Source organism: Haliotis cracherodii, unplaced genomic scaffold (assembly GCF_022045235.1).
Source record: "Haliotis cracherodii isolate W230 unplaced genomic scaffold, xgHalCrac1.p SCAF_10, whole genome shotgun sequence".
Classification (NCBI taxonomy): domain Eukaryota; kingdom Metazoa; phylum Mollusca; class Gastropoda; order Lepetellida; family Haliotidae; genus Haliotis; species Haliotis cracherodii.
Window position 1 is genome coordinate 20,778,271 of NW_027266265.1, and position 8,559 is coordinate 20,786,829.

The following is an 8,559-nucleotide window of genomic DNA, read 5'->3' on the forward strand; positions in this document are numbered from 1 at the left end:
GAATGCTAAATAAGAAAGCATATCGTCTTGTAAACGTTCATGTGGATCAACTTTGTACATTTTGGATCCTTCAAATGTTACCCCATCTCTTGATAGATATGGTTTATCAACGTTTATAGTTGCGCACAGAATAATAATGTGCATGAAAAAAATGTAATTATGGTCTTGTAAAATATCAAATATAAAAGCTCTTTTACCACAACCCGTTTGCCCACAGATGATATCACAGTGAGGTTCCTTTGGTAAATGATTATAAATAGGTCATTTACACGAATCTTCCATTTTGTATATTAAGTTGCGAATCAATAATCACATAAAAAAATAAGTTTAATTTACCATCCCTTTCGGCCTTCCTTGTTATCTGTATAGTGACACCCTCGCTAGCATTCTCCAACTCCGACCACTACAGTGTAGTTTGTCATCATCTGGTGTTCGTTGAGCCATGGCTCAAACTTCTTGGTAAGGAATTTAGCCAATGATACATCCACAAGAGCCAGATCTTTTGCGACTGCGTTAACTTCTAGACTATGCCTTATAGAAGGGGGATTTGTTAACATCATCCCACTGTGATATGCTCGCATGCCTAGACTAAATATACTCAACAACAAAAGTTCCTGTGACACCAATATTTTAGTGTATTTTTCAAACAAGTAAAGTTTGGTTTTCAATATTGTAGTACATGTATGGAATCAAGTCACAAAAACGCAACTACTGCAGAAACGCATGCATTCCATGCAAGAGTTGACTTTCATGCAAGCCCCATGCATTTCACTACCCAAGAATGGGTATAAAAACATGAGCGTTAACGGGAATCCATTTGCATTGTTCAGCTTCATGCTGACAACAACCACTGAGAAAAACAACAAAATTACGCAATTATTCAACATTACGAAATGCCACGCATGTCCGAAAATGAGCGTCTGCGAGGCATTGGTATGCTTGAAGCAGGATCGAGTCAACGTGATGTTGCAAGACAATTTAACGTCCACAGAAACACCATTTGGTATTTATGGCAACGTTGGCAACAGACGAATGCAGTTTGAGACCGTCCTCGGAGTGGCAGGCAACGGACACACCTACGAAATCGATTCCAGCCAGCAATAGTGACTGCAAGATGCTTCCCTGGCCTTCGACGAATATCTTCAGATGTGCAGGGATTGTCGCCAGAAGACCTGCCAGACGTCCCATTTTGACAGGACGGCCATACAGTGGGGATAAGTTCTATTCACTGACGAGTCTCGTTTTCACCTCAGTCACAGCGATGGACGGATTCGAGTGTCAACCATTGTGTCGTGGAAGAAGATCGGTTCGGGGGCGGCAGCGTAATGGCATGGGGTGGGATTACAGCGAGACAGAGGACTCGTTTGATAGCGGTAGAGGGAAATCTCAATGGACAGTGCTACCGCGACAAGATCATCGGCCCTGTTGTTCTACCGTTTTTGCGTCGTCGGGGCCCAGGCATTACCTTTCAACATGACAACACCTTGCCTCATATTGCTCGACTTGTTCAGGGTTCTCTTCAACAAAACAACGTGAATGTCATCCCCTGGCCGGCTCGCTGCCCTGATCTCTCACCAATCGAGCACTTGTGGGATGAAATGGATCGGTGCCTTCGACGTCAACCACGTGTTCCACAGACACTCCAGGAACTTCGAAACATGCTCCAGCAGATATGGACAGATATCCCAATGGACACCTGGTCCATGAGACGAAGATGTGTTGCTTGCATCGCAACCAGAGCTGGACACACAAGCTGTTGATTTGTAAATTGACATTTTGGCATGTTCATGTTGTTTTTTTAAATCACGCATTTTCTGAAGTCAGTATGGCAAATTAAACCATTTGAACACTTACGGGAGTCTTTTAGTTGTTGCAAACCGAAATTGTTTCAGATTTGGTAAAAAACATAACTTTGCATTAAATCTTATTAATGTCACAGGATCTTTTGTTGTTCAGTATAGTTGTTAGGCACACATTCGACAGCCACTGCAGCTTTTGAAATCACAGTTTTGTGCTAGAAAAATCTTAAAATACCCCTCAAGGATCGAGCAGGCACATTTAGATTGATGTTCCGCATCGTATCACTTGTTTCCTTCCTGATCCTGCGATGACAAAGCACATGATCATACAAAACAGCTAAACTTCCAGTATACTGGTTACGAATTTGTCTCGCTAATCTGGGGTCTGTTACCATACCATACTCCAGTGAGATATCGTCAATGAAATAGCTAGCTTCTGTGTCACCAGTGGCTTTGATTACTATGTTGTAGTCATTAAAAGTGAGTTTATATTTTAACCTATCACCTGGGTATGCTTGATAGAAGGGCATGTGACTATCTAGTAATTTAAAGTATAGTGGAATATAGAATCGGTAACCTAACGCATCAGCAATAGCCTTATCTTCAAAAATGATATTATCACCACTAGCAGAACTTATATACAGTCTTGTTGAATTCCGATTAGTGCTTGTATCAATACCTTGATACTGTAAGTTTTCCCTTCTTTTGCTGTTCTCCAGAGATCCATATGACAGTAGTATAAATCACTGTCGTCAATACTCAAGACCTCATTACCACTAATTTTAATTGTGATTTTCTTTACAATTGCAAAACCTGTGTTCTAATCAAGCTCCCTGTTATCCTCAGTTGAAGTCAAACTAACTGTAAATGCTAGTCAATGCAACACATCATGAGCGCCAAGATTAGGAAAGCGAACCAGAAATTCTGATGAATGGTACTCAGGTTATCAGTTATAGTTACATACTGTCAAATTGCTTTCATTCTAAAGTCTACGTTGTGTGTAAGTATTTTTTCTTATGTTAAATGTAAGAATCGATGATATTAATCTAGATAACTTAACAGATACTACTACTGAATGAGGAGAAACTGATAAAACCAGCTTTCTGGGACAAGGAATAAATATTAATGAGGAACTTTTCATATCAACTGTTAATGATTATTACAACTTAGCAGACGAAAGATTATCCTGCTTGGAATAGAGGATCATCCACTTATTGTGTCTTCCGGAGGCCCATTACCCGAAGAAGATGTGGTTGACCTCACCATCGTCCCTTCCAAGCGGACATGCAAATGACAGAACAGGTGCTCTCCAACTGTCAGTTAAAGTCCCACAACAAGTTTACAAACTTTTATTTACAAGAAATTCAACCAGAGATGAGGGTGTGTGGTTCCTCCCACAGCAATAGCCGGAGCTAGTAGGTTAACCTTTTGAATCATAATGTCCACATTACGTAACAGTGATCACTTTCAGAAATAACACATTATGTAAAGGCCGGCGGGAAATGATGTCATCAAATCCTGTAGTGACGTCATAGATTCCAAGGTCTAAAATGTCATGTGTGACCAGGCCCAATATTCATGACGTAACAAATTTGGAAATTAAAATATAACGGAAGTTTACCACATAAACATAAAATGTCCTTGGCATTATTCGGAAAATCCTGACTTTTGCGGCGATTGTGGACGATGCACATTACTGGATTCAGGAGGGTCAAATGTTTGTTAAATTGCCGAAACATGTGAACTACCTTGGGTATTACGTGGATGACAAAATACGTCAGAGGGATAAATCCGATAGGTGTCAGCCCCGAGGTTTCATCCAGAGGATGAGGGTTTTATATCTCATAAAATCCCGCTGTTAAGTGTTTTTTATCTAGCATATAAAACGAAGAAATAAACTTAAAACATCATTTATTAATGAAATTGAACCCGATTGGAGAACAATAGGATGGCATCACAGGAGGTTTATAATATATCTCAGAAGCCTCCGGTCCATCAGTATATTCTGGAAATGGCGAAGTAGAGAGAGGTTTTGTTTTCGTAGAACCCGTGAAGATCCGGTTTCGAATAGGTCTTTAAAAACCCATGCTTGTCGTAAGGGGGGACTATGCTTGTCGTAAGAGGAGACAAAGAGATTGGGGGGTCAGGCTTGTTGACTTGGTTGATACATGCATCGTATCCCAATTGTCTTGATCGTTGTTCATAATGTCAATCACTGGATTGTCTGCTCCAGACTCGATTATTTAAAGTGCGGCGTTAAACAACAAACAAACAAACGTGTATTCATAGGAATTAACAAACAATAGTCACCGTTGATAATAACTCGTAGAATACTACTTCTATTACATCAGGAGTAATCCCACCCAACGTCCTAATAAACTGTATCTAGGTTTGAAAGAAGTGAGGCTTTCCCTCGTCAAGCATGCGCAAGAGGCTTGGCACGGGAGATACTATTAGTATCTCAACTAGTTATGGCTAGTTGAGAGCGAAGACAGGACTTCTGTTGAAAAGCCTGAAGATTTGTATCGCCTGATGACAGCCCAAACATAGGATTTCTGGCAATGATAATAGATAATGAAAAAGAGATAATGTTTTTTGAATTATTAACGACGATGACTATTGTTTAATGTTAGCATTAGTAGGTTTGTTGGTATGCATGTCAGTGAGTAGGACAGTTCGCGCCATAGTATGCTCACTGATATGTGATCTTGTCACATGTACATGTATGTACAATCATGTAAATATGAACTGTATCTTGTCATGTAACATCACTGTGAATGTATGGATATTTGTATATTTGGATTTGAGTTTGTGTATATGGTATGTAATACATAGTTATGTGTGTTGCCATTGTGTCGTAATCTTAGAATTGACGTATGCGTATTGACGTATGTAGGTTTGCATTTGTGTGTATATGCGTAAATGTATGACTGTTTAAGCGCGTGTGTGGATGTGCTGGTGGGTGTGGTTGTTCATCTGTATGCCCTGGTGGGTGAATGCGAGCATATATGTTGAGGTGTAATGTTCGAAGGAAGTATGTGCGCGCTCATGTATGTGCACATAAATGGACATGTGGTTGAAGTATGGATGGGTTCATATGCAATTGTATACGTATACATGTATCCTTTTTATAATAGGATTTTCTGACTGCGGAGTTAAACAGTAAACAAACAAACAATCTTAATATTTATCTTCTCGACTCCATGACTGGCATTGCATGGTCTTTGTTTTTTCAGTTGACTGTATGCAAATATGTCCCTTATTTATGTTTGGCTTTGTTTGTTTGTTGTTTAACGCCGTACTCAACAAAATTCCAGCCATATGACGGCGGTCTGTAAGTAATCGAATCTTTAACAGCAAGCACGGGTTGCTGAAGGCCTGTGCCAAACCGGATCTTCACGGGTTATCGTATATTGTATGTACACCATGTGTGGCACTTTAGAATACAAAATCAATCCATTCATTTATTTATGCATTCATTCACTGTAGCTGTGAATGACATGGAAAGCCGCCTTGTTGCTGATGCTGTTGACAAAGTCACTGATGGTTTGGGCCCCCACCGCATAAGAGGCGGAACTACTGCGGTAGATTTCTGAGCATTGGTTTCTGCTGCTTCCCTCTCTACCTGTCAAATATCAGAAGTCTTCACAATGTTGTACAAAATTACACAGACTGTTTTAGTGCATGATTGGGAATCGCACTGTTGTGACTCATAATCAGAAATCTACACAATAGCTTTAAATGTAAGACTGTTGAAAAGAAACGATTGGGAAGGCGCAGTTATGTCATTACCCGAACTCTATACAATGTTGTCAAATGTAAGAATGTTTTAGAGAACGACTGGGGAGACGGACTTGCGACACATAATCAGAACTCTTCATCATGTTGTCAAATATATTACGTTATAAGTGCAATTCACAATTGCGATGTTGTAACATAAAGACATCCGGTGCCAGGAATTAACTTTACTACTCTCTCGTGTGAAAGGGTAGGTGTATTTACTGCCGTTATAGTGGGGCGGTTAAGGCTGGATTTTAGTCATAATTGTGCACTTTTGGTTAAAGCACCAAACTTGGCACATTTATACATTGAAACATTCCGAACATTTCTGGATATGGATCCACCGCAGCAGCGCCACCTGGTGGTAGAAAATCCAAGATGGCCGCCAAAATGGTTAAAATCTCTTATGACGTCAAATTATATTCATGTATCATCATTATTTTATCAATTTTAGTCATTTATATAAAATTAATTGAGTAAATGTTGTATATAATTCAAATCTAATATGCAGCGCCCACTGGTGGCGAAGAAAATCCAAGATGGCCGCCAAAATGACTTAATCTTCAAAATATGTCAAATGTTTGTCCACAATATCAGTATCATTTGCTCATTGCAATCATTTCAATCAAATATGGCTTCAAAACAATTCCAAGTAATGCTTTACTGAATGTATAAGCTTTTGGTACTAAAATTAATTCATTTGAAGCAAGATCTGTATTCCGTAAGGCACATCTGGGGAATATATTGGATTGCATTACCTTGGTTAAAATTCGGTAACTGAACTTGGAATGTGATAAAAATATTGGACCAGCACTGAAACATGCCTTTTTGATTCTGAATCATTAAGGCTAACTGAACGAGCAACACGTATCCACAGACGTGATGTAAGGTTGAAACAAACTTTCAGAGGCACATTTCCTTCTGACTTCCATAAACAGTATGTACCTGCCTCATTGAAAGCTCTAGTCAGTATGAAATTTGTAGGACCAGGTATGAAAAAAACTACGGTAAACTACACTTATAACGAACTCAAAGGGACCACTAATTTGAGTTCGTTGTAACCGTAGTTCGTTATAAACATATATACACCATATATACAGAAAATGGCTTGGACCACTAAACCAGTTCCGCCAGTTCGTTATAAGCGTGTTCTTTATAAACATAGTTTACTGTATCTCAGAACATCTTGTCTTCAAAGTGTGAAATCTCGGTGCACCAGCTCATCAACAAAAAGACACCACTGAGACCAAGAAATACAAGTCCCAGGTTACTTGGTATTAAACAAGAAAACGGGATCTTGTTGACACATTTCAAAATATGGTGTATTTGAACAGATGTAGCACAGTTTGTGGAGTTTATGAAGACGAAGGTGTGGTATAGCCACCAACATTCTCAAAAGATAACATCTATCATAACCCCTGCTCTACAACAGCAACATATCCACTTCATGGTACCAACAGTTCACTATTGCGGCAGCGTTCAAAAGCTGAAGAGGAAGGATCACCACATGTTGTTCTTTTGGCTGAAGAATGCACACAAACAAGGAAAACCATTTCCAAACAGCCCACAGTATATACTAATGTACCCCCATCCTGTTTTAGCAAGATGGGTAATTATGTGCCTCAATTAAAATTACCTTTCCCCCAGGATGAAGATAGTGTTAACACAATGCCTGACCATCAGTAAAACTGGTCATATCACATGAAGGCAGTATTGGGAAAATAAGACAAACATAGCCTCCAAAAACAATTGCCGATATGCCAATGTTCTAGAATGTGCACACTCTGTTGCTATGATACAGCATTCAATTAATGTGGTAAAAAAAGGGTATTGAGCATTTGAATCCTGGTCAGATGCATGTGCTTGCCTTGGATGAACCACTATACACAATTGCTAAAACAATCCAGTGGAACTGTCCTGAATTATGTGATAAACTTCCTTATCATGTTTGGTAGATTTGTATATAGAAATAGTTGCTTTCAGGATTCTCAGAAACTGTCCCGAAGGAAGTAGATGGAAAACTGCAATTTGTGCTGCTGTAATTGCCTCAGTCAGATTTGCTGATTCCTTCATCATGTGTACCCATCTTACTACAACATCAGACATATGTGCGATATAAGGAAACAGAAGCGAACACAGACGATCCTTTCAGAAACTGGTGTGCACCGAAGTAAGCTGCTCAGCCATTTCACTACTGGCCCTTTGTTCTTTGTATATTGTGCCTGGTGGGTGCAATTCAAAAAGCAGATTTCCCAAAATTTGCAGCATCACTTTTCATATTAATGCGTTTCACAGATATGTCCCTCATACAGTAGAGCACGAGCACCGCTGTACCTCGAATATTGTTCGAATATTGGATTCGTGACACACTAAACTAAAGACTAAACGGACATTCTCTTGTGTGGCACAAGGTCAGACACATGAACAATTCAATAGCCGTATGAAAGGAGATGGAGGTGCAGTTGGATTGACTGAAACAGCCGAGAGTTTTCTTCTAGAGGCCCACGGAATTCAAAGACATTGTCACTATTCCCTGCCTTCACCGGTTCATATGCTTGGGATACGTGTCAAGTATTTCCTGAAGTCACCAATGCTTTCCCATCATCAGCAGATATCTCTGACAACACAAAGCAGATTCTTGAGCGGTTTGTCGTTCTCACTGGTTTATTTGGAAGGTCAATGAAAGGCAAAATCTCTGTTCATGAAGATCTCAGACAATTGACATTTCAACCCAAAGAGGCAGCTCTGAGACAGCACCAGTGCATATTTGGGGATAGGTGCTTGACAAACGTCCCACACTACAGAATCTTGTAGCCATGGGTTAACGTTGCCTGCCTGTACAGTACTATGTGATACTTTGAAGGAAAGAGTTCACTGTAAGTGAATTATAGAACCATAAACACATACATTGAACCGATATTCCTGGTCCTACTTAAGTAGGAAGTAAGTCAATGTCATAGGTTCATGGCAATAATGTCAA